We start from the raw sequence: 27,880 nt of genomic DNA, 5'->3' as shown, positions 1-27,880 counted from the left end.
ACATTTACTAGAAAATCCTAGCATCTCCAAAAATAACATGTGAAATAAAGCCCTGAACTCTGCATCCTTTAGGAGGAAGATGTTCTCTTTGGGGATTGGCTGAAGTAGAAGGAACCCCATGAGAGTCAGTAAGTGGTTCATTGTCTATGGTCATTAGCAAAAGAATGACCACAGCCCACCTCCGAGGTCACAGAGAAGGGAGGTAAAAGAGAACAGGTAATTTCTTTACCAGGATCCAATTTATCACTTGCGTTTTCAGAGAACATGGGAGGTGGCTGTTGGGCCTCTTTTCTTTTGCAGCAAAGGTTTTTAGAGCATGACTATGAGGCAGACATTGTTCCAGGAACCCTGCACTGTTGCACTAGACACTGTCCCTTAAGAACTGACATTTTTGTGGTAAAGACAGATAATAAACAAGTAAATGAAATACTAATACAGATCATGTCAGTCAATGAAAGTGATATGAGGAAGACAGGGTAACAAAGTGGGGCAGGGGAGAACTCGTCTCTGAGGAAGGGGACAACTTTGAACGGAGGCCGGGCTGGCACAGCAGGCACCATCAGGAGTCCTGAGAGAGAATGGTGTCTCACAGAGAGGCAAAAGAAATAGGAATGTGTGCAGGAGGATTTCCCAGGGAGCCACGAGGGTGATGTTCTGGGCTCCACCCAGGGAGCCTGTCCAGGGACCTAGGAGGGGCCTTAGCTATTTTGCATTTGTAATTTCTCTTAAAGACACACCCCACCTGCCTACACACACCTAGTCATAGAAGCTTCTGGCCCCATAAAACCTGGATCTGTTCCTGAGAACCAGAAGTACAAAGGTGCTGAAGTAGGGGACAAGCTTGGTATAGTCTAAGAACCTAAAGAAAAAAGAAAATTGTTGTAGAGAGAGCTGTGCTTAAGATGGAGTTTGATGACAGATTCATTCATTCATTGGTTCATTTATTCATTTATTAAATATCAATTTGTTGAGTGCCAGGCACTACTGTGAAAAAAATAAAGTCCCTGTCCTAGTGCAGCTTCCATTCTAGTAAAGAGAAACAGAAAATAAACAAATACCAAATACCTGTGTAACATCCCAGGTGGCACTGGTGAAAAATGAAACAGGCCAAGGCGGGATACAGGGTCAGGTTACAATGGGGTGGGAAAGTTTTGCTGTTTTATAAGGGATGGGAAAGGAAGGGCTTTCATAGTTCTGGTGTAAGCTGAGATCCGGAGGAGGTGAAAGAGTGGGCCACACGGGGGATGAATACTCCAGGCACTGGAATAGCCGATAGAAAGGCCCCCAAACAGGGACATGCTGGGCCTTTTTGAGGAAGGTCCTAGAGAAATTGAGGAAAGCAGAACTAGGTGATGGAGGAGCTAGGTAAGGGATTCGGATTTCATTCTAAGAGCTGTGGGCAGCCTTTGGACAGCCGGTGCTGTAGCAGTCTGGGGAAGGAGAGAACATGAGGCATCAGAGGCCTCACAGCTGATTTCAAGTTAGGCTTGAAAGGATCCAGTGGGCAGAGTTCAGCGTAGAAAGAAGGCCAGCAGCAGCCACTGCAGGGCCCCAGGCATGGAGCGGGGAAAGGTGACCTGTCTGAGGGCCATTAACAGACCGGTGCTGCCTGGAGCTCGAGTTCTCTGGGGGAGAACGCTGGGGATGGGGCTGCAAAGGTACCTCTGCCTGAAGCATGGAAAGCCTTGAAACCAGGCCAGGGATTTTGATATTCATGTGAATACCTGAGTGCCCTGAGAAGAATAATGAGGACTCTGAAATTTCTGTCTAGGAGCAATTTGAGTATAGCTCTCAGGTGGAGGGTAAGGGTGATGGAAGGGGCAGAGGAATTGTCTTAGAGTTAGCAAGCAAAAGATTCTACCCAGGTTGTGTATTTACCTGAAGGTGGTTTTGGGAAGTGCCAGTGGTAAAGGTTTGAGGTCTTGCCCTAAATCTACACTGCACTGCAAAGTAAACAGAGTTTTTACTTGGATGGTATCCTATTTGGGGTTACTAAGGGGAGGGGGATCAATGAAAATTATGGGGCATCAATCCTTGGCTCTGTCCTGGGAGAATGAAAGTTACACAATAAAAGGTGTGATTTAGAAAGGTTGACAAGAGTGAGTGTGGGGAGGCGGTCACTCATGCATCCGTACATCCACGTAGCAATTGTTTATGAATACTCCAGTGTGCCAAGTGGCAGAATAGAACATGTATATTCCTGTGTTCACGCTCTGTCCCTACCACTTACTACTTGTGTCACCTGGGGCAGGTTTTATTTCATCTCTTAGAACCCCAGCTTCCTTATCTATGTAATGATAATACCGGTAGTCCCCTCTTATCTGTGGGGCATATGTTCCAAGATGCTTGATGGATGCCAAAAGCCATGGATAACACTGAGCCCCATATTTATTATGTTTCGTACACATGTGTAACTATGATAAAGTGTAATTTATAAATTAGGCTCTGTAAGAAATTAGCAATAATAACTAATAAGTTAGGACAATCATATCAATATACTTTAATAAAAGTCATGTGAATGCAATCATGATCCCTCTCTCTCAAAACATTATTATACCACATATAACTGAAACAGTAGAAAATGAAACTGTGGATATAGGGGGACTACTGTAACATGCCTGCCCTAGTGGTAATTGTGATTACAGAGAATGTGCATACAGTGCCTAGCCCAGTGCTTGGCACTTAGTAAGTGCTCGATAAATGGTGACACCTACTGGATTGCAGTAGATGGAGAGCACTGTAGGCAGAAAGTTGTTACTGTGGCAGCACAGATTTGTCGCAGTGAGGGCCTTCATTAGGGTGAGGGTGAACTTTTTAGGGCAGGAAATAGTTTTGAGAGGTTTGGAAGAACATCTTGACTAGGACTTGGGGCCTGAAGGAGAAGGTGAATTCAAAGATAATATGAAGGTCTTCAGTACAGAAAATGTAGAACTAGATGCCTAAACAAGAGGGAAAATTAGGAATAAAGTAGACTGGGGAAGGAGTCACACTTTAGGTTGAATCTGAGGCAGCAGCCAAGTGGAAAGAGTCTCTAGATTTTGGGGATACAGTGGTGTACAGGACAGTACACTTGGGCTAAGCAGACAGGCTGATTTTAATATCACCGTGATGGAGTACTAGTCAGGATATAAACTTGGTTGCTCTAACAAAAACTCCCAGATAACCGTGACTTATGTAAGAGAGAAGTCAGAGTAATCTAGGCAGAGCTTTGGACCTTCTTCTGTTGCTCCACTTTTACTAATTGGTAGTCCTCATTTGAATGGGCCAAGGTGGCACAGCAGCGTGCCTACATTCCACTCCCAGGGAGGGGGAGATGGGAAAAGTGAGGGCAAACTCAGCTCATTTGAGGGCACAACCTAGATATTGCATACCCAACCTCTTACATACCACAGGCCAGACTTGGTCATATGGTCACACCTAGCTGCAAGGGAGGCTGGACAATGTATACTTTATTCCAAGAAATCTGATTCCTAGCTACAGTTCTAGTATTTTGGAAGAGGGGAAGGACAGATATTCAGGGCAGCTAGCAATCTCTGCCTTAGGCAGTATTATATGAAGACCTGAGTTTGGGTGAGAACATGGAGGAAAAGAGTGTGACAGAAGTATGGTCGGCCCTTGGTATCCATGGGTTCTGCATCCATGGATTCAACCCAGTTGGGATCAAAATTATTGGAAAAATCACCGCATCTATTCTCAACCTGTAGAGACATTTTTTTCTTGTCATTATTTGCTAAACAATACAGTATAACAGCTATTTACATTGCATTAACATTGTATTAGGTATTATAAATAACCTGGAGATGACTTAAAGTACACGGGAGCATGTGCATAGGTCATGTGCAAATAGTATGCCATTTTATGTCAAGGACTTGAGCATCCTTGGACTTTGGTATCCATTGGGGGTCCTGAAACCAATCCCCCACAAATACCAAGGGACGACTGTAATTAAGTTGAATTCCATTATGGCAATGGAGAAAGAACTAAGAAGTTAATAAAAAACATGGAAGATAGACAAGTAAGCAAAATGGGATGGTGTGGGTTGTGGGATGGAGCAATGGTTAGCTGTATCTGATCATGCAGAATGCAAGATAATTCTATTTTGATTAGTAACATATTAGGTGGGGACAAGCGAAGTCCGGACTGGGGAGGTTAAGGCATAGACAATTAGAGCCAGTGGACGTGGATTAGGCTGGAGAGGTTTAGCAAACACGAGAACCTTGGAAACTCCAGGGGCCAGCCAGGTTAAGTGAAATTAAGTTCACATGTCTGAAGGGGTTTACAGATATTAATTTTACTTTTTTTTCTAATTAGGAAAAAGCTTTTTTTTTTTTTTTTTTTTTAAATCTTCTTAACTACAAGGACCTAATCCTTTAGGGGAGTTTGCTAATACGAGCATAAATTTTTTCTTTAGCAGTTTTTTTCCCTCATCTCCCTCAGATAACCTTATCTCCATTTTGAATCAGAAATCTTATTTATAGCTTTTCTGGAGAGAATTATTTCAAAGGGGGCAGATTCTTTGCCCTTTGGACTTATTTTCTTTTTAAAAACAGATAAGTTATCCCTCCCTTTTCTCAGGAGAGACAGTTAAATTATTAATTTAAAAATAATGATTGTGAGCTGAAAGGGGGTGTAAATCAAAGTTGGAGAAATAAATCCAGCTGCTTCCTGTTTTTGTGTTTCTTTTCTTCTTCTTCTTTTGAAGGGAAACTAAAAATGCCACAGTTTCATCTATCCCTCAGGCCCAGAAGAGAACTTAGCACAGCTCACATCCTTAATAGACCTGGAATGAAACTGGGAATGGTGTAGCCTTCCAGGATCCTTCCTTCCACCCTCTACTTTTTCCCCCCACCATAGCAGTTTTCATTTTTACTGTTGTCCAAAATACATTGCTAAGGAAGTATGACTCAGGGGACCTCTCAACTAGAAGGCCACTGAGCCTAGTTTTGAAGGCCATCTGATTCCTAGGCCTTTGTGCATGACCCATAATTATCTCTGCAAAGATGTGTCCATTGAGTACTTGTTTGGGAAGAGGAAGCAGAAGGGCAGCTGTAGCTCTCCCTGCACCTGGTGACTTGCTCTGCCGGCCTGAGCCTATGGGGATGAAGCCTGCGTAGGTAGTGGTAGCGCTGGTGTTCCCAGCTTTGGTAGAGCACGCGCAGTCTGGAGCTCAGATGAGATACTGTTTGAGGCCTCTTTGAGCTTCTACGCACACTGGATCTTAGGAAAAGGAACTGTCACCAATGTTCCACAGGCATGGAGTGGGCAACTAGTCTCAGTCCCATAGTGAGTCCTTGTCTCTGGATACATTTCTTCTGTGTCTCTCTAGCTGGGTGGCTGGTCCTCCTCAGCTGATCAGTCCCAGCAGAGCTCATTTCTAAAGAGGCCAGGGAGTCACTAATCAGCAGAGCCTAGCCCTCGGGAAGCTGAAGAGGAAAGTGGATGAAACCAGGGGCCCCACGAGCAGCAGTCCCAGATTCTTATCCGAGCCCTGGAAGCTAACCTATAGGGTTGTTGAGGAGTGAGTGAATTCACACAGGTGATGGGCTTGACATAGTACCTAACGCATTGTAAGCCTTTAAGAAACATTGGCTGTTATTTATTATCAGCTGGGCCCAAGGCAGTGGCCCAGATTTTCTTAATTCCCAGTAATTCAGTGTATCTGAAGGGTCCTTAAGACTGGCACTGATTTACTTTGTGAATCCCTTACAAACATCGTGATGCTTTGCGGAAAAAGCTTGTGGAACTAACTCTGGTGAAAAATACATTTTAAAAGCTTGCCTTTTCAAATATTTTGAAAGTAATAGAGATGGCTGTGGTGAAAGAATTCGAACTTGACTGAAGCGTTTAAAGAAGTAAGTCTTGTCCCACTCTTCCTCCAATTCTTGGTCCCATTTTTTAAACATCAAATGGTTACTTGGATATCCTTCTGAAACTTTAACTAAATGCATATGCAAATATAATGGATTTGAAAACACTGCCTTGCAGATATGCTAAGAAAATGTAGCATCTATTGTATTAAGTAACTACTTTTCCTGAGCACTGCCTCCCTCCTAGTTGGGGAGGGCTTATAGAAGTGGATAATAGAGTTGAAGTTAAGCCCTGGCATCTGGACTCTTGACATCCTCCGCTTCAGGTCTGGCTGGGCGTCCTGGGCTGGTGTCTATTAACTAAGTCTATGGCTGGTGAACTTGTAGGCAGTTCTCCTGGTGGAGATTATATGCAATGACAAATGTAGCAAACATCTGTCAACCATTGGCTCCTTCTGCATTTTCCTGAGAGCAATGGTAGCCTTGAGGTACCCTCCTGCAGCCTGAATGTGCTCAACTGCCAGTGTTATTATGTTGTAATTTTATGCAACTGCAGGATCTTTGGATATGGCGGTCCCTCTGTACCCTAGGAGTTCCTTGTGGGAAGTGGGGTACCTGCTCTAAGCAGCTTTCTCTTAACAAACATAACTCTGACCCCCTTCATTCTTCTGGAATTTCAGTGCCCCGTTGGAGATGTGAATCCATGATGCCAACAAGCACACCTCTTCTTTTTCCTTCTCCTGTTGCCCCAAGAGCAGAGGGTGAGAACCCCCACTTGCATCCTATTCTTCTCCTGCCCTCATTCTCCTGCCATCCCTGAGGTGGTGGGGGAATGGCTGCTGGGAAGGAAATGGAAAGCACATGGGTTGCATATCTTCAAAACATTATCTCCACTGCATGAAGCCTGTCCGTCTGTCTGTCAGTCAGTCAGTCTGGCCATTCATTCAACTAACGTTTCTCTTCGTAGTGTTTTGTAACTTGCTGTTTCGCCAGTCGATACCTCTTATTGACCATTTCATTGTGGCACTTACTAGAGTTCCTCATTCCTTCCAACAGCTATATAGAATTCTGTCATGTAGCTATATCAAATTTTATTTACTCATTTTCTTATTGACATGAATTATTTATGGTTACGCAAGAATGTCTGAAAAATACTTTATGCCCTCTGCCTATATTTTCTTTCCTCTTCCTTTGCAAATTTTCTTACTTGTCACCTAGTGTACAAACAATAGTGTGACAGTTAACTTACTCTTTTTTTTGAGTCCCCAAGATGCTGCCCATGCCTCCTGTACAACCGTAATCCTTTGCTTAACAATTTGACAACAGGAACATAAAATTATGGTTTCAGGGGTAGGAGCAGCAATAATGGTAGGTAAATATTCAAATCCCCAGGTACATATTTCTTTCTTAAGTGCATACTCTGAGTCCCAAGTAAAAGAAGAACATATTTGGAAAGAATTGTAAATTGTTTCTCTTTGCCAAGAAGAAGGGAAGGAGGGTCAAATTATGTGGATGATTGGTTAGGATAAATCCTGAATATGTAGCTTCCACAATTTAAGGTTTCTTCCTCTTACATAAAAGAGGTCTGAATGTAGGTAGCTGTCCAAGGCTCATATAGTGGATCTATGAAATCATGTCTTTCTGCTTTATCTATGTCTACAGTATGTAGTTTTTACCCTTAGGACCACAAAGTAGCTGCTGGCACTTCATCCATCACAACATTCCAGGCAGGGAAAAGTAAAAGGGTAAAGGACAAATGATGCATATGTCAGCTGCCTGTCTGCCTTTTTAGGAGCTTTCACAACGGCCCACATAACACTTCTCTTTACATCATACCAAACAGAACTTGGTCACATGCCCATACCTACCTGTACCTAGTTACAGTGCCATCCTGAATAAAACTAGAGATCTGTTAGTACGGAATGAGGGAAGAGTTGTGTATTAGTCTGTTCTCACACTGCTAATAAAGACATACCCAAGTCTGGGTAATTTATAAAGGAAAGAGGTTTAATTGACTCACAGTTCGACATGGCTGAGGAGCCCTCAGGAAACTTACAATCATGGTGGAAGAGGAAGCAAACATGTCCATTTTCACGTGGTAGCAGCAAAGAGAAGAAGAATGAGCAAAAGGGGGAAAAGCCCCTTATAAAACCATCAGATTTTGTGAGAACTCACTCACTGTCATGAGAAGGACATGAGGGTAACAACTCTGTGATTCAATTAACTTCCACCAGGTCCCTCCCATGACATGCGGGGATTATGGGAACTACAAGATAAGATTTGGGTGGGGACACAGCCAAACCATATCAAGTTGATACTGGGTAGGCAGCTAGCAGTACCTATCTCTTGTGATTTGATCCATGGTTTGGAGTTCTCATTTCACCAAGTGCTGACACGTGGGATAATAGTTGCAACTCAGAGCAGAGATGTGAAATGGCTTCAATTGATTTCCTCACCCTCCCCCATCATCTGGGTTTCTTCCTCCTTCCTTCTAAGGATCTTGTCATGAACTGTTGTCTCCTGAATGATCAGGGAACCCCAGTGTAGCATTTGGCCATAATGTAGAAGTTTGAACTTTCTCTTTCTCAACTTCCTCTTCAAAACTCACAAAACTTACCAAAGATGGTATGTGCACCATCTTTGCTGGGCACAGTTAGGCCACTGGCTTGCTACCCAAAACAACATCAGCTAAGGAGCTAGGAATCACTGGCTTCCCATTCCAGCTCCATCTCCCATTGCCCTCCTTATCCTTCCAAGTTCCTACCCTCCAGCTGTGCCGAATCCCCTTCCTTGGATTCTTTGTGTCCTTCAACAAGTCCAGATGCTTGCACCAGCAGCCCCTTCGACCTGGAGTGTCCTCCTCATCCTTTCAGTTTTTCTGCAGACCCATCCCCAGAATTCTCTGCTCATTTTACATGACCCACTTCAAGCCTCACCTCCCACAAGAAGGCTTCTCTAATCCCTTAGCATCAGTATCCTCTTTTGAGGTCACAGAGTCCCCCAAGTACACTGCTGTGACAGTATTTATCACACTGGGTCATCGGAGTTAATGTACAAGCCCATTTCCCCCAGCTAGACCCTGAACTCTTCCAGGGCAGGACAGTAAATTTACCACACAACCTCTTACATCTAAAAGAAACATTGTTACTTGTTGTTGAATGAAAGAGAGTGAGTGACAACTTTCAGTACTTAGATCTATAGAGAGAATAAAAGAATTTCCCCTCTGGCGGGAGACCTTTTGGGAATGGGAGACCTTCCTACAGCCATGTTGTGATGAAGGTATGTCCCTACTTTGTCAAAGCATAAGCATGCTTGGAATTGCTGTTATATTAAACTTTGCAGCAGCAGCTCTGTGGTCAAGACCATCAAGGGAAAAGCTCCTGGTTTGTGCAGCTGAAGGGGCTCATGAGACATCATCAGCCACTTGAATAAAATGCTGGGCTTTCTATAATGGTTTATTTTGAATAGGAGCAGGTCCTTGGCACTAATCCTGTTTGAACCCTGGATCTCTGTTTAGCAGAAAGATGAGCTGGAGACCTCAGGTTACATTTGTTGTTCAAGTTTGACCAGATACTTGTGTAAGTGTGTGTCACGCCGGACTTTGCTTAAGTAATTAACATTCCTATCAAGGCTCCTTAAAAAGGTCCTGTGTTATAGAGCCCCTCAAAAGGCTGGTTTAAACCTTTGAACTCCCAGCCTTTCCATTCACTGCCAATTACTGATATGCCTAAGTTTCATTTTTCAAAAAAATTAAAAAAAGGATTAGGTTTTCCAGGAGAAATGTTTATTATTAAGAGAACCAACCTTGGAAAGTAAGGCGCTCTCAAAATGAAGAGAGTAAGTGTAGAAGTGGTATTAGAGAATGCGTTGAGGAGGGAGTTTAAAAATATTTGTTAAATTAGGAAAGAGGAGAATTAACATGACTATGACAGCAGCTTTCAGATATTTTATGGACTGTCACGAGGACAAGCAATTTGATGCCCCAGAGGACTGAACTAGCATTTTCTTTTCTTTTCTTATCTTTCCTCTTTCTTTTTTCTTTGTCTTTTCCCCCTTTCTTCTTTTTTCCATTCATCCTTTCCTCTTTTTTGTCATTCCCTCTTTTTTTAAACTCCTATTAGGCTCCTTGAATATTAGAAGATCTGGAACAAAAAATTACAAATGCTGGCAAGGATGTGGAAAATGGGGAACTCACACATTGTTGGTGGGAATGTAAATTAGCACAGCCATTATGGAAAACAGTATGGAGATTCCTCAAAAAAGTAAAACTAGAACTGCCACGTGATCCAATAATCCTGTTACTGGGCACATATCCAGAGGAAAGGAGATGAGTACGTTGAAGCGATGTCTGCGCACCTGTGTTTATTGCTGCAGTATTCACAACAGTCACGATTTGGAATCAACCTAAGTGTCCATCAGTGGATGAATGAATAAAGAAAATGTGGTGTATATGCACAATGGAATATTATTCAGCCATAAAGATAATCAAATCTTGTCATTTCTGGCAACATGGATGAGCCTGGAGAACATTATATCAAGTAGAATAAGCCAAGCACAGAAAGACAAATGCCAGATGTTCTCACTCATATGTGGGAGCTAAAAAAAGTTGATTTCTTAGAAGTAGAGAGTAGAATCATGGCTACCAGAGGCTGAGAAGGATAGAGGAGAGTGGGAGAGGGAGAGGCTGGTTAATGAATATGAACTTACAGTTAGGAGGATAAGTTCTAGCTTTCTACAGCACAGTCGGGTGATTATAGTTAAGAATAGTTTAGTGTACATTTCAAAATAACTAGAAGAAAGAAACTGAATGTTCCAAACCCAAATATATGATAAATGTTTAAGATGATGGATATTCCAACTACCCTGATTTGATCACTATGCATTGTATACATACATTGAAATATGACATTTATCTCATACACATGTACAATTGTTATGTCATTTAAAAATTTAAAAATAAAATTATCCAGCACTTTGACAGGCCCAGGCAGGAGGATCCCTTGAGCCCAGGAGTTCAAGACTAGCCTGGGCAACATGGCAAAACCCTATCTCTACTAATAATACAAAAGTTAGCTGGGCATGGTAGGGTGCACCAATAGTCCCAGCTACTTAGGAGGCTGAGGTGTGAGGATTGCTTGAGCCCAGGAGGCAGAAGTTGCTGTGAGCCGAGATTGTACCACTGGACTCCAGCTTGGGTGACAGAGTAAGATTGTCTCAAAAAATAGATAAAATGAGATAAAATTATTTTTAAAAAGATTGTAAGGCCTGTAAGAATAGGAGATGGATCTAACTTGTTAATAGAGGCCCTGTTGAATAAGTGAACAGAGAAATGAATGTTATTACGATGTGCCAGGCACTGAGAATATGGAGACAAAAGGCATAAACTAGAAGAGAAAAATGACAAACAGCTCACTGCAATGTGGAGATGTTAAGTACCTGGAGAAGTAAGTACAGAACTGCTGAGGGCGTGGGAGAGGGTGGGCATCTGCTCCTAGCTGCAGAAGGAGGAGTAGGAGTCTGAGAAAAGCCTCCCTGGAGTTGGTGATGATTTAACTGCATCTCAAGTAATGATCAGACATCTATCAGATGAGGGAGTGGGGAAGAGTGCCTCAGGCAGGACCAAGCGTGAGCACAGGCCTGGAGTTGAGAATTTCACGATGTAGGCCATGAGCCCAGACTCTCTGTGCTACTTGTAGAAAGTCAAAGGCAAGTGTGATGAGAGATGATGCTAGGAGAGGTCAGTGGGGCCACACAGTGGTATAGCAAGTGAAGGAATGTGGGTTCCATCTGGATGTGATGAGATTCACCTGTGGATTTTAAGCAGGAGGCCGACTGGTAGCTGCATGAAGGGCATCTCTGAAGGGAAAGAGAAAATTCAGGAGCTGTTCAGTAGACCAGGCAAGATGGTTCTCAAGACCAGGTGAAGGCTGGAACTAGCACATACAGGGCAGAGACTGGAGAAGAGGGGACAGATTTGAGAGGTATTAGGACTTCTGCTTGCTCAGGTTGGTTGACTAGGTAGACAACAGTGCCTGGTATACACTAGATGGTGGTTTTCTCAGTTACGGATGATGTCTGTTATCTTTACACCCTTAATCTCCAGATCAGTACCTGACACCTAGTAAGGTTTTAATTTTAATATTGTTTACTTAATAAGTGCTTTAATTAATGAATTATTTAATGATACTAAATGTGCCATATGTGTGAAAGAATGCTAGTTTTTTTTTTTTTTCCTCACAATATCTATTTCACTATTAGGAAAAGAATTCTGGGCCAGGCACAGTGGCTGGCACCTGTAATACCAACACTTTGGGAGGCCAGAGCGGGTAGATCACCTGAGGTCAGGAGTTCAAGACCAGCCTGGCCAACATGGTGAAACCCCATCTCTACTAAAAGATACAAATGTTAGGTCAGGTGTGGTGGCTCACACCTGTAATCCCAGCACTTTGGGAGGCCAAGATGTGTGGATCATGAGGTCAGGAGTTCAAGACCAGTCTGGCCAAGATGGTGAAACCCGTCTCTACTAAAAATTAGCCGGGCGTGGTGGTAGGTGCTTATAATCCCAGGTACTTGGGAAGCTGAGGCGGAGAATTGCTTGAACCCGTGAGGCAGAGGTTGCAGTGAGCCAAGATTGCGCCATCACACTCCAGCCTGAGTGACAGAGCAAGACTCAAAAAAAGAAAAAAGGAAAAGAATTCTCATTTGTAGCTGAATACATTGCTTTCTAGTGGAAGAAATACTACATTTCCCAGGCTTATTTACAGATACATGTGGTAATGTGACTAAGTCCTCACCAAGGAGATCCAAGTAAAAGTGTTTTCTGGAACCTCAAGAACAGCTCCTATAAGGTGAAGAGGAAGCACCTTTGTCCCCTCCTCTCTGCTCTCTTCTCCCTTCTTCCTGGTATCTAGAATGCAGAGGCACTGCCTGGGGTTCTAGCATCTATCTTTCTAAGTATGGCAGAGCAGTAAGATAGAAGAAATCTGACCTTTTCTGACCATGAAGCTGTTGTATCAATCTTATTAAGCAAGAAATGCACTTCCATTTAAGCTACTTATTTTAATTTTAACTTTTCGGATACATGTAGTTGAGCCTAGTCCTAACTGGGACTCTTAGGAAGTGTTCAGGTATGTAATCTCTTTAGATTTTATCAGCTACCCTGTAAGATCTGATCATCCTTATTTGACAGGTGAGAAAATTGAGACTCAGAGGCATTATTTGATTTCCTTAGGCGCATATAGCCACCTAAGTCTTCTGATAGAGTTCACAGCTCTTTGCTACCAAATCCCACTTCCCTTAGCAGGCACACAGCAAATGCTAATTAGCTGGAATTCACCTGAACTGCACTGTCTTTCTATACGCACTTTGGGTTGGGTTTTATAGCAAGAGGTCAGTGTCTTGTTGGCTTCCCTGGGACAAACAAAATCAATTCTATCCTCTCTCTTTATACATATACCTACATATATGTGTGTGTATGTGTGTATGCAAAAACTGACATAGCAGTCTGAATTCAATTTAGCTGTTCCACCAATTCTCCATCAAATATTGATAAAAATCTTATTGTATGTCTAGAGCTGTGCCAGGAGTAGTGAAAACAAAAATAAACAAAAATAAATAAATCGCATTCCCTGCCCCACTCGGAGCTTACAGTTGATCTTTGTGGGTTTTGAAGAATTTATTTCCCTTCCTAATTCTGAGGTGATAGTAGATTAATGCACCACTTCATCAGTTTGTCTGAAATTAGTTTGGCTTTTCAAAAAAAGCCTACAGCTTCAGCAGTGGGGCAGTTTTGATGGCACACGGTGTGCTGATATTAAGACGTGGTGGTCTGATTTAGGTTGTGATTCTTGGTCTCTGAATGTGTGCTGTCACATTTCACCTGCTGTGTCTGAGCACCTAGTTATGTGGGCCAGAGGCATGACCTGAAGCTTCAGCAACTTTTTGAGAACTGAGGATGAATTCCTAAGCTGGGTCTTAAGACGCTCAGCAGTTGAAAACCTAGGCAAGGTGTGTGCTAGGAGTTTGCTAAGGTGTGAAGTTTCTTTCTGTTCAGCTTTGCTTATGACCTTAACGTCTCAATAGGTACAAGGAAATAGAAAGAAAGTTCTAGTATTATTATCGTTTGTTGAACACTTTTAAATACGTGGTGCACTTTACATACTATCAATTATTTCATTGTAACAACTCCATGAAGTATCATCATCTGTATTTTACTGATGAAAAAACTGAGATTCGGAGAAGTTAAGAAATTTGCCCAACATCAGCGTTAACACAGCTGGTGAATGGCAGAGCTCAAATCCAGATCTCTATGACTCCAAAGCTGTGCACTAAACCGGCCTGCCTTCTTTGGTAACTTTAGATGTGTGTACTTAAAATCCACCCTCATCGAGGCTGGCCCAGAAGAGTGGACCACCTGGCTTCTCGGCACTTGCTGTTGGCAAAAGTGGTCAGTACTAGCTGGTTGCTATCGTGAAGAGTGTTGTTGTTGGAAACTTTAGTAATAGTGTTTCCGCATTTAACATCTCCCCAGACATTACATTTGCTTAGGAAAAAAACCAACTTGTTAAACCTATCTTAGCAAACTGACCACAATTTGTAATATTTTCTTTAAAGGAAGAAAAAGTAAACCTTGAGTTTCCGAAAGCCCATAAAGGCAATGAAAGAACTCTTTCCACCAGGGACTTGCATAGTTGCATGTGGTAGCATCTGAGAATTAAAAGTGTTTAGAGCATTATTTTATTCTATTGTGCTGTTATCACCTCAATCAGTATAATTCTACAGCTTTACTTCCTGTGTCTAGGGACTCAGTTTTGATGAGATCAGTTGCTTATTAAATAATTTTTTTTTTTTGGAGACTATTGGGTTTCAGATTGGTTGACAAAGTAACAAGCGAGCTTGGGGTGATCTTGAACTAAACATGGGAGTCAGTGGTAGCAATGAGTATCACAAAGGCTGTGGAGTCGCGCAAACCTGGCTCCTCAACTCTCTAACTGTGTGACCTTGGACAAGTCCCTAAAGCTCTCTAAGCCTCAGTTTATTCCTCTTAAACATGGGGCTAGTACTGTTACTGATAGTAACCCCTTGTAGGATTGTTATGAGGATGAAATCGATGTTAGAGCTTGAGTGCAGTGCCTGACACAGGGCAAACGCTGAACACCTGCCACTCACGGTTCATTATCATTCTCATCTTCATGCTCTATCATGTAATTTCACCACTGTGGTTAAAACCAGTTAGTTCCCTTAGAAGTTGTCAAACAAGGAGACAGGCATAATATGCTGAGCAATTGAAGATGCCACCCTCTTGGTTCAGTTACTCAAAGCGACAGCCAGAATCCCCTTTGTTGAGCGTCAACTGTGCATGTCAAGACTGTGCCTCCTGGGTCTCCTGCATGTATTCCTCACAGATGGCAGGGCACACGCCAGCTCGGCATGTCGACACAGCCACCACTGTGGCTTTTAATGAGAACCATTCATCCTAGACTGATGCTTTCAAGTTTCGCACAGATATAAACAGATGCCAAGGTTAGTATAATTTCCTGCTGGGTAATCTGGTACTAGAAATATGATCTATCTGGAAACTGCAAAACATTACCTAGTCTAAGGTGAGTTTTTACAACAGAAGAAGTTAAGGAAAGACTGAATGGGCCTCTTACGGAATTATGCCCAAATATTGTACCCCTAACTCTCATTCAGGCTAAGTGACAGTTCCGTTCCATCTCATCAAAGTAGTCCTAACTTAGAACCTCTTGTTTCTTTGTTTGTTTTGTCTTTTTGTAATTAGTTACTTTTTCTGTTTGTTTGGCTGCCTCTGAAAATATTGTTCAGGGTAGTCAAGTTTTAGCTTTCCTTTCAACTGAGGGACATGGCATTGCGTATGGTGAGGCTTATCTTCTTAACTGGAAAATGACCAAGCATTGAACCAACTGTTTGAAAAGTTCTTACTTCAGATCAATTTCTTTTATCAAATGATATCACCTTACTGGGAGGCCTTTGCATTTTGTTTTTCAATGACCTGTATATCCTCTGCGTATATGGTTGCATTCTACTTTGGTTAGGTGCTGCCTCAGACTGGTTTCTTAAACTCTGTCAAATTTGGTTATTTGGTCCCACCAGGTGTGGGATTTTCTAAAATTAGTTCTTAAGGGGAATTGATGTGATTTAGGAGAAGCTCAACCTAAAGGAATTACTGTAAATAAAAGGTTTAGAATGGTGCTTGGCACGTAATAAGCACTCAGTAGATGTTAGCAATTGTGGTTGTTATTATTCTATCATTTTATGAAACTTGTTGGATAGGTTCGGTATCCAATTGTGGGAATAAGTATAAGAAGCTTTCATTCCTTCTGGAGAAATGACATCATGAGAACCTAGACTGAGAAAAAAACATTCCTGCATACAAGGCAAAGGCTGACATATTAAAGATACTATCCTACAACATTAAAAAAATATGTAGTTTCCTTTAATGGCTCTTCTTCCTTTTTTAAATTTAGAGATTGATTCTCGTTATGATGCTCAGGCTGGCCCTTGACTCCTAGGCTCTGTCGAACCTCCTGCCTCAGCCTCCTGAGTAGATGGGACTATAGGTACGTGCCACCACTCTCAGGTTCCATTCGTCTCAGGAGTTCTCCTCTGTCCCCACCATTGTCATCAGCCCTGTTGTGTTTACCTCTGTTTCCAGGACCTAAAACAGTACCTAAAACGAAACATCTGGCCTTTAGAAGATGTTTCGTTGGCACTGAACTGCTCTAAAGTGACCTGCCCCAGTCCTAATTCTGCCATATATTATCTGTGTGACTTTATCACTAAAGTCAGTGATAAAATCAGATTTTGCCCTCAGGGCCCCAGCTTCCTCAATCATAGCATTGGAGGGGGAGCTTGAACTCTAGGATCTCCTGAGTTCTTGTGGCTCTGAAACTTGATGTTGTTTTGGGGCATTTGGGTTTCTGTTGCCTGATGGTGTGCAAGGACGCTTTATGCGTAAACATTCATGTGAAGATGAAGTAGTTTTACACAAGTTTTTTATCCTGGAAAATGAAATTGGTTTAGGAATTTACGTTAGATACGTAAATTCCTTCTTACATTTTGTGCCCTTTAAGGCCTATAGAAATTGGTAGCTGTGTCTGTGAGCATATGTCTGTGCAAACTTCTGCATCTGTTTGTAATTTACAGATAGATGGTAAGAATTTTTTCTATCAGATCCAAGAATGTGTATCTGAAGCTAGTCATCTACTTTTAGGAATCTGTTCTAGAGAAATAGCCTAGAATGTAGATAAAAATTTATGGATAAAGTTATTATAATAATTTTATAATACTGACAATACAAAATAAAATGATCAGCAATAGGAGAATGATTGTGTAAACTTGATATATACATAAATCAGAATATTTATACTAAAGAGCCGTATACAAAGATATTTTGTTCCATCTCACCTATTTAAAACAGTTGATATAAAATGTAGAGGAAATAACCCCAAATGATAATGGTTATTACTGGATAGTAGGATTATAAAATATTTTTATTATTAACACTTCTCTAATTTTTTTTTACAATGAGTTTTATTTTTCTTATGAGAAAAATTATATTTAAAATTTCAAACCTTATCTAAAATATAGAGAATCCTGATGATAAACACCAAAAATGTCAATGCAGGTTTCTTCACTGCATGGGAAATACCTTGACAGAAAACAGTGAGATGGATCAAACTATCTGCCCCGAGTTTATTGTGCACACCCACTAGTTTCATGCTTGGCATCAGGCCCTTCTCTGAAAGGTCCTAACTATAGCATCTGTTGGACCGCCTAGCTGGGCTCCATGTCCATGGCGTTGCGGTTATACGCAGAAAGAGAAGGTCACCCTGTAAACTTTTCTGCCAGTGACCACAGCAGCACAGCCAGCATATGTCTAAGTGTGCAGCAATTTGTTCAACACAGAGTTTAGTGTTTATACAAGGGAGAGCAGACCCAGGAAATAATAAAATGAATGAATTTCATTTCCCACTAAGTGTTTTATGATGGATAGTATTAAATAGAAGCTTCCTTGGAATGCTAATAATGTGGCGACCCCTCTATGTCACTTTACTCCAAATCCTGGGTTCTCTCAGCCTGCAGGAGGGGCGAGGGAGAAGAAATCCTATCTGAAAGCATCCAGACTACAGTGGCTGTGCCAGTTTCTGATTGTGTGACCTTGGACGGTTTACTTGTTCACTTGCAAAATATTTACTGAGTTGCTGCTTTTTGTGCCAAGTGCTTGGAATAAAAGAATGAAGAAGATGGAGGACTTGCTGTCATAAAGATTAATGCCCTTTGGGGTTGGAAAGAGATGCAGACAAGATATTTCACTTATTTGCAACTCTTGTTTTTTTGTTTGTTTGTCTTTTCCTTGAACTATCTGGTTCCTCCTGGTTGGTCTCAGGCCTTCTCTTACATTGTGCAATCTCACTTGCGAGTTTCAGTCTCTCCCGTCCTTGCAGGTACTGCTTGTTGAGGAAGGACTGGCCATCTGTAAGTCTAGGCTGGGGTGCCCTGCTAAGCTATGGACTCACAGTGCTGGTAGTCAGCTGGGTAGCTCCCCTTGGGAGTCTAACAATCATGTAAAAGTTGCACTCCAGCCTGGGTAACATGAGTGAAACTCCGTCTCAAAAAAAAAAAAAAAAAAAAAGTTGACTTGTTCAAAGCTGAGTTTGGTGTCATCTCCACTACTCCTCCCCACAAACTGGCTTGTCCTGTATTTCCTGTCTCCATGAATGGCCCTGTTGTCCATCCAGTGTCCGAGCCAGAAATCTCTGCTTTTCCGTGTGTTTTTCTCTCCTTCATATGTAATGGACCATCCAGTTCTGTGGATTCCCCTTGCTGTGTTCATCTCATTCATTTCAGTCCCCTTCTTTTTAATCTAACCATTGCCTCTCTTCAGGTTTCCCTGCCACTTGTCTTTCACCCTTTCACATTCCAGACAGAAGAATCTCTCTCATATGTAACTCTGATCACATGACTCCTCTGCACCATGCCTCCTGCCTGGGTGCCCACTGCCCTTTCTCTTTAACACGGCACTCCTGAGTTCTCCAGTTTCATTACCTGCCCTCTTTTTCCTCAAATCTTAAGACTTTAGTCATAAATTATTACTTTCTTTTATCCATATCACACTCATAATTATTGAGTAGGATACTTATAACCTTTATATATTCATGCATGCTGTTACCTCTGTCTAGAATGTTCTCTCCCTTGCATATTCCTTCCCCACTCCTTCCCTCGTTTATCTGGACCACTCCATTTCATTCTTCAGATATTGAATCAGACACTACTTCCTCCGGGAAATCTTTATCGAATTTTCAAGTCTAGGTTGGACACCTCTACTTCCTGTTCCCGTAGACCCTGTCCCTTCTCTGTCATCACCATTAAGACACTGGTTGGTCTGTTTGCTCTCACCAGAAGACCATGGGCTTGGTGAGGGCATTCTAGAATCTAGTCTAGTAATATGTAACTGTAGGTACTTAATAAATATTGATTAAAAGATAAATTTTTGTTTTTCTAGATGACATTAATCTGGACGTAAAAGTAACGTGACACAATAATAGTAACAACACACCAATTGTTCTGTTTTCTTGGTCCTTCCTTGGATTAAACCCTGGTTATAACTCTTGCTTCCTTTAGGAAGCTCTTCAACCTCTCTGGCAAACTCACGTCATGTAGTTCACACCACTGAGCCCTAAGATCAACCACACTTAAAATAAATACCTTGGAATAAAAAGAATCATACCTGGGCTGCTGTCTAAGATTCTGATTAGAAAGGGGAAAAATACCTAAATAAGAATAAAGTTAACATTTACTGAGAGCCTCTTCTGCCAGGCACCTTCTAACTACTTTACATGAATTATTTTGATCCTCCCAACAATGCTATGAGCAAAGTGTAATTATTTCCATTGTACAGATGAGAAAACTGAGATCAGAGAAGTTAAGCAACCAGCTTCAGGGCACAGAGCAGAAGTGGTGAAACCAATGCAGGGAGTCTGATTCGATGGTCACCACCCTTGCTGCCTCCCTCTATGAACTCTGAAGAGTCTTTAGCTCTAACCTTCTATGCTTCTCTGGTTGTCAGAAGCAAAAGCAAGTCTGGCCAATAAGGCATTCGCATTTGCAGGGCTTCCTCTTGCTCAACCCCATCCCTGGTTGCTGGAGGACCCAGGCAATGCAGATGGGGTCAGTCCTCTCTATGCCTTCTGTGATCGCATCCTTATTTCTTAATAGATGTTCATATTCTTCATGAGAGGCAGTATAGCACAGTGGCTGAAAAGTGGACTCTGAATTCTGACTACCTGAGTGCAAACCACAATTCTTTCACTCATTAGGTCTATGACCTTGGGCAAATTATTTAACCCCCTTAGGCCTCATTTTTCTCATCTATACAAGAGGGATATTAATAATATTACTTAACCAATAAAATATTATGAGGATTAAAGGAGTTAGTAGATGTATAGCACACTTAGAACAAGGCTTGGTCCATAATAAGCACTAAGTGTGCTTAGTCCACTTTTTTATTAGTACTTTTGTAATTTAAAATAATCTTGTTAATATTTACTCAAACTCGTATTAGAGTTCTTTGATTAAGTACCCGGGTAGCTCAATTATCAATTGAGCTGTAGATATCTACCAGTCTTGGCCGGGTGCGGTGGCTCAAGCCTGTAATCCCAGCACTTTGGGAGGCCGAGGTGGGTGGATCACGAGGTCAAGAGATTGAGACCATCCTGGTCAACATGGTGAAACCCCGTCTCTACTAAAAATACAAAAAATTAGCTGGGCATGGTGGCGCGTGCCTGTAATCCCAGCTACTCGGGAGGCTGAGGCAGGAGAATTGCCTGAACCCAGGAGGCGTAGGTTGCGATGAGCCGAGATTGTGCCATTGCACTCCAGCCTGGGTAACAAGAGCGAAACTCCGTCTCAAAAAAAAAAGAAAAAAAAAAAAAGATATCTACCAGTCTTTTCATCTTATTATGGGCTTAAAAAAAAGAGAAATATATATATTACCCAGAAATATAAAAATAAATCAACTGCAAAACCCCACTTGAAAGGTTTTCATAAATCTTGTAAAAGTTGGGCCACATTTAAAGATTGCTGCCTAGATTGGTTTAAAGCCCTTTATTGTCTACACTCTAATGGGGATGCTTATAAAGGGAGGATCTGGAATGGTTTGTCTGGCTGTGTGTGTGGTCACCGGAATCATGGCCTTTTATCTACCTGATGGGTATGAGTAGGAGGAGTTGGCTCAGGCTTCAGGAAAGTCAGCAGATGATAAAGCCCTTGTCCTCGGTCTTGCTCGTGCCAGCAGTTGGAGAGCTGTTATCGGGTTCTCAGACCCAGCCCAGCATTCATGGGCTACGCTCCAGCCCTGATCAAACCCACCTTTCCACTCTGTACCCTTTCACACTTACTCTTTCTTCTGCCTAGAATTTTCTCACCCTATCTGAGTAAGTGTATGTGTATCTTAAGGCCCAGATTCATTCCTGAAGCTTTTTTCTCAGCCCTCCACTGGCTGTCTTCTTTTCCTTCTTTGCACTATGCCTACGTCTCATGCCTGTTTTCCCTTTCTGTCTTTGTTGTACTTATAGGGAATTTGCCATCTAGACTGGGCTCTCAAATACTTGAATTTTTCACCTCCATTCTTTCATTTAGCCCTAAAAACAGCCCTGTGAGGAATGTAGCATTTTCATCCTGACTTTTCTGATGAGGAACCCAAGGCTCAGAGAGGTTACATTATTTGCCTAAAACACAAAGCCAAGCCAGACTCCAATTTTGGTGCTCTGTTTCCTCTGCCCCAGGCTCCCTCCTTGAAGTCATAGGTCATGTCTTGCTCAAGTTTGTGTCTCCCTGCAGTGCCTAGCACAGCTTTAGGCTTAATAAGTCTTTTAAATAATTCAACTTCGTTTTATTGAACCTATGAGGTGTTAGGTCTTGGATACTGGCGTTAAACAAACAGGTATTTGCAAAAGAAAAGAAGGAAAGAAGATGATGTGGCCATTTTTATTTTACTTAGTAAGGTGGGTTGCTTAGGATTCATAAGCTCAAATGCCAACCAGGGCAGGTAAAAATGAGTTTAAAAGGTTGGATGTGACCCAGTGAGGAGTAATGGGGACTCTTGCTAGCTGGACATGAACACTGTCTAATGGAAGCAGCCACAACTTAATTCTAGTCAATCACTGCTATGTTGGAATATGAGCCTTGTGTTTTGAGATTTTGCATGTTCTCAAGAAAAGCTACAAGTCTAGACTTTACAGTTTCTTGATAGTCAGTGTTGCCAACTAATTTGTTTTTATTTTTTAATTGAACAGCTAAACAATACATGGCTCGTGGTTACCACTAACCTCTTTGAAATGCTGAGAATTGAGCCAACCATGCAGCCAGGGGTGCCCATGCACCTGAGGCAGGGAGCCAGTGCTGAGGAAGGGCCAGACTGCTGCTCCTCCCCTTCTGCTCTTCATTAGTCTCCATGTGGGTCTCACCCACCTGCGGGCCTGTCCTGGCATTGCAGCAATACTGCACCTCCTCGCCCCTGCCCTCCTGGCTTGTCTCCCTTTCTCTCCCTGCTGTCAGGGGTGGTGACTGTCCTGTCACCTTCACAGAGATCCTCCACACTGGATCTCACTCTCTAATTTAGCTCCTTGTCTTTATTGTGATGAATGAGGTTGAGCAGATGACAAGCAGAGATCCCTGGGCAGAAGATCAAACGCTCCCCTGGGCTGCCCAGAGCATATTTATGACTTTGCTGCTTTAGGAAGTTCCACCCATGATAATGTGGTGCCTGCAGAGAGTGAACTTATCTACCCTCTCCATACCTCTACTCAGTCCCAGTGGGAAAATAGAGATTTGGAAAGAAGACCTTGGAAAGAGAATCCATGACAACCTGTTTGGAATTTTCTCCTCAGCGTTGTGATTTGGTGACTATAAAATTAATAGAACACTCATTTCAAATGTGAATGGAGATCATTGTGCTAAGTGACTCCTGCTTCACGGACTAGTCAGAGAGTCCCCAATATGTGGCCACAGGGTGGCTAAAATATTATTTTAGGGGCATCAGCAACAGACTTGCTTGATGTTTAAAAAAAAAAAAATCCAATTTCTGAACTTCATCCAAGATCTAGGGGTGGGGTCTGGGAATATGCATCTTTACAAGTATCTCAGCAGATTCTGATGTATGTGAAGATTAGAAACCTGTGACTAATGATAATAGTGAACACAGAGCCCTAAGTGTTCTAAGTGCTATATATTTATTTCTTACAACAGGCCTATGAGACACCTGTTTTTATAAAAATGGAGTAGATATCACTGTTTGCATTTACTTTGGGTACCACATAGAGACACCTTTTTAAAAAAAAGTCAAAGTTACGTGTTTAACATATAACACTCATATGTGTAATAAGCCCACTAACCTCATAATTTCATTGATATTATTGCTTAAGTAAAGGTTAAGTGTATTTAAACATAAATAGTGAATTGATTTAAAGGGAAATATTAAGTAAATAATAATTTTGCTAACAAACACTGTGAGGGTAGAATGGGAAAAATTGAAGTTTGCAAAGCATTTAGGTGAGTGGAAAAGCTCTGTACCGAGTCAAAGAATTTGGGTTTAAATCTTGAATTAAATTCTTACTAGTTATGTGGCCTTGAGCAAATCACTTAGTCTCTCTGAGTTTTAGCTTCATTCTCAGCAAAATGGAAATATTAAAACCAACTCAGCTAGGCGATGGTGAAGAGCATATGAGAGAAAAAAGGAACACTTAATAGGTGGTCAAGAAACATTATAGAATATGATGAATATTACTCTAATCTTTCTAAAATATTAATTCAATTTTTTTTTGGAGGGGGACGGAGTATTGCTCTGTCACCTAGGCCGGAGTGCAGTGGCACAATCTTAGTTCAGTACAAACTCTGCCTCCCAGTTTTAAGAGATTCTCCTGCCTCAGCCTCCAATAATATGATTTTTTAATGTGGACATTACTTGAATCTCCTTTAAAACTTGTTAGAAATATAAACTTTTTTTTTCTTTTTTATTGTTTTTGGAGACAGGATCTTGCTCTGTCACTCAAGCTGGAGTGCAGTGGTATGATTGTAGCCTATTGTAACCTCACACTTCTGGGCTTAAGCGATCCTCCTGCCTCAGCCTCCTGAGTAACTAGGATTATATAGGTGCACACCATCACACCCAAGTACCAACTCTTATTTCTCATATCTTTCTCTGAGCTATGTTTTCACTACATTTACTGATTGGTATTGGGGGAGAGTGCTGAACTTGGGTTCCAGCTCTGCCTTTAGCTATTAGTATGACCTCTGACGAGACATTTTGCCTCATTGTGCCTCAGTTTTATAATCTGTAAAGTGGGTTTGCACTAAAAGACTTACAGGTTTTCTCTCAACCCCTTTGCATTGGAGGTATTTCTTTATTATCCATAATAAATGGAGAATAGTCAGAGCATAGATTACTTTTGCCCAGTACGCAATTGGCCAGAACTGCTCTACTGTGGCCCAACTTACAGGTTTCATGTTCTCACGTTCTTTGGAGATGCTAATGAGCAGTAAAACCAAATGGCTGGCAGAAGGAAAAGGAAAACAGAAGACACTGGAACAAGGAATCTGGATTCTCTTCAAACTTAAAGTATCTCCCAAATGAATAAAAGCTGATTATGTTTTTATAGTACTACAGTTTGACAGGATGATCTATCTTTTTAATAGAATCACGCTGGCACTGGACTAGAGAGAGATTCATAATTAAATTGTGTCTGTTTCTTTCTGTCTTAGAAATAGCAATGAAATCTAGATTTTTTCTTTTTATGTGGGAGCTCTTCAGTCTTTAAAAAATGCGTTAATAACAAAGATGGCATAATTAGCTGCCTGGGTGAGCTCTCAGAAATCAACTTTTCTTTGGATCAGCTGTCTCCCAGTTAGGCAGTTATGCGGAAATCTTTCTTTTTCATGCCCGGAAGTATAAAACTGGAAAATCATGGGACGCTGAAATTGCTGAACACACACGAAGTGGTGCCACAGTGTCCCCACCCTGTGCCAAAGCAAATTTCTGAGCATTATATAATTTCTCCCTGGCTTTGAGCTCCCATGATCCTGTCTGAGGTTGATGCTGTATAATCTGCTAGAGCTGAACTCTTTCAGGCACTTCCTTGGCAGGTGACATCTTGTCAATATTAGAGACCTGTGATTGGGAGAGGAAAGAGAGGCTCCCATCATTTCAGCCTACATCCAGCTCCCTGCCGTTTTCCAGAATTCATGCTGGGGATTGCTAAAACAGACGGCATTCATTGGCTGAAGTGTAAATCATGACTTTCGTGGGTATATCCATTCATTTGGAAAGTATTTTTGATCATTCACTGGACTAATAGTGCTGTGGGGAATTTGAAAAAATGTATTTTATATGGTTTCAAAAACAAAGCCTATGGTAGAGCTTTTGCCCTCAAGGAATTTACAGTCCTTAAGAGAGCCAAGACATGCATTTGTAAATTAAATAACAGCACTCACAAAAACTAGATACCCCTGCAATGCACTAGTGGTAAAGCTAACAAAAGGTAATGTCATGGAGTGTGAGTTCTGGTTGGCTGATCTTGTCTAATTCTCTGATGTTCCCAATGAAGAAACTGAAGCACAGAGAGGTAGGAAAGACTAACCTGAGGAAGCACAGCCAGGAAAGGATTGCATTGAGGCTTGAATGCAAATCTCCTAATGCTCGTTGCACTCTGCTTCCTGCTACCCACAGCCATGTCTCTACATGTTTAAGCATGAAGTGGTGATTGCAGGAAACTGTTGATGTTCAGAGGGAGAAAAGTGGCCAACTTTAGGAATCAATATTCCATTATTACTCCAGGTAATGCCAGAGAGACATAATTTGACTTAATATTGTCCACATCTTTCTAGTCCAGTGCCAACATCATTCATTAGCTAGATATACACTACAGGTATTGATCGACTTATGACCTATGCAACTTACGACCATTCGACTTTACAACCACAATCTCTAGCCACGACTGCTCCGCGTCTGGCAGCACAAACGTTGCCCAGCTGGGCGTATGACAGTGCAGACCAGCTTCCGGCAGCACTACCATCTCCACGTGCACCATTTCAACTGTTATCCCAGACTCGGTACAGCAATTTGTGTTTTGTGTCTTGGATATTTTTAATCAAACCCCTCCCAAGATGTCTACCAAGAGGAAATTGTCTTTGTCTACGCCTCAGGCTGCCAAGAAGGAAAGAAAGGCCATCGATCTTGACACGAAAATGAAGGTAATTAAGCAGTACGAAGGAGGAAAGAAAGTGAATGTGATTATCACACTCGACTGTGTTGGCGATTTTGAAAGATAAAGAATTCGTGAAGCTATGAAAGGTTCTACACCCATGCGATCAACAGTTACTGTATAACAAAGCAACGAAGCGGGCCCATCCACGAAATGGAGAAATTGCTGTATATTTGGATGGAAGATCAAATTCAAAAACAGACACCATTAAGTCTTTTTACTGTGCAGATGAAGGCAAGAAGCCTATTTCAGACTCTGAAGGAGCGTGCTGGAGAAGATTACAGTCAAGAATTTGTAGCAAGCACTGGCTGGTTCCAGAGAATCAAGAAAAGATTCCAAATGCATAGTGTTTGAGTGACTGGAGAAGCAGCGAGTGCGGATGAGGAAGGAGCACGTAAGTTTGTTGACAGTCTGGATGAATTAATTACAGATGAGGGATATCTAGCAGAACAGATTTTCAATGTCGATGAAACTGGATTATTTTGGAAACGGATGCCAGCATGCACTTATATTCACAAAGAGGCCAAAAGCATGCCGGCATTTAAAGCATTTAAGGATAGGCTAACTCTGCTGCTTAGTGGGAACATCGCAGGGTTTAAGCTGAAGCCGTTCTTAATTTATCACTCAGACAACCCGCGTGCATTCAAGAATGTTAACAAGCACACACTGCCCGTCTACTTTCGTTCTCAACGTAAAGCATGGATGACACAAGGATTGTTTGAAGACTGGTTTATGAACTGTTTTATTCCTCAAGTTCGAGAATATTGTTTGGAGAAAGATATTCCTTTCAAGATTTTATTGCTACTCGATAATGCGCCTGGACACCCACCACATCTAGGCGATCTCCATCTAGATGTAAAATTTGTTTTTCTTCCGCCAAACATGACTCCACTCATCCAGCCCATGGACCAATGTTCGATTGCTACATTAAAGGCCAACTATCTCCGAACCACCTTCGCTCAAGCAATATCTGCTATAGATGATGACTCAGAACTAACATTGCAAGATTTTTGGAAACACTACAACATTTTGATGTGTATCAAGAATATCGCTACCGCCTGGGAGGCTGTGACGACAAAGTGCATGAATGGCATCTGGAAAAATTGTGTTAAGCGCTATGTTAATGATTTTGACGGATTTGACAGTGAACATGAACTTGAAACGATTCGGGAAAAAACAGTAAAACTCGCTAAAGACCTTTCTTTGGAGTGTGAAATGGAAGATGTCGAAGAGTTGCTAGACAAAGAATCTGGAGAACTTACAAATGAAGAGCTAATCGAACTGGAAGAAGAAAGAGTGGCGGAAGGAGAAAGAAGAGGAGGAGCCAGAAAGAAAGTTCACCACTAAGGGATTATCAGACGGTTTATCTTTACTGAATAAACTTCTTATACATTTCGAAGCAATGGACCCAAACATCGAACGATTTGCAAGGATTGAACGAATGGTGCACGATGTGTTTCTTCCGTATCGTGAAATTTATGAAGAAAAAAAGAAACATACAATTCAGACAAAGCTCACCATGTTTATGAAAAAACCAACTCCGGTAACCCCAACTGCTGCCTCAGATGATGACATTAATGATCCGCAGCCAAGCACCAGCGGCCAATAAAATGTTTCATGTATGTTTATATATTTTGATATGTTTTGCAATTGGGAAAATGTTTCCTATGGTATTTTTTACACCTGTATTTTGTATTTTTGTATGCACCTGTATTTTGTAATTTTGTATGTTTTGCAAATATTAAACCAGTTGCACTGGTAATGCAGTGTTTTACTTAAACCTGACAAATGTAA

General features: G+C 41.7%; 1 protein-coding gene and 1 pseudogene across 1 annotated transcript in view; one reads left to right on the top strand and one right to left on the bottom strand.

The window, feature by feature from the left end:
* LOC108313239 overlaps positions 1–25,897 on the bottom strand; it is a 137,794-nt pseudogene extending 111,897 nt beyond the window's left edge.
* The window catches only part of ROR1 (receptor tyrosine kinase like orphan receptor 1), a 404,583-nt gene that overhangs the window by 179,892 nt on the left and 196,811 nt on the right, over positions 1–27,880 (top strand). The window lies entirely within an intron of this gene.

The sequence above is a fragment of the Cebus imitator genome, unplaced genomic scaffold (genome assembly GCF_001604975.1).
Source record: "Cebus imitator isolate Cc_AM_T3 unplaced genomic scaffold, Cebus_imitator-1.0 Scaffold135, whole genome shotgun sequence".
Classification (NCBI taxonomy): Eukaryota; Metazoa; Chordata; class Mammalia; order Primates; family Cebidae; genus Cebus; species Cebus imitator.
The sequence above is the reverse complement of the archived record's forward strand: the minus strand, read 5'-3'. Positions and strand labels throughout refer to the sequence as shown.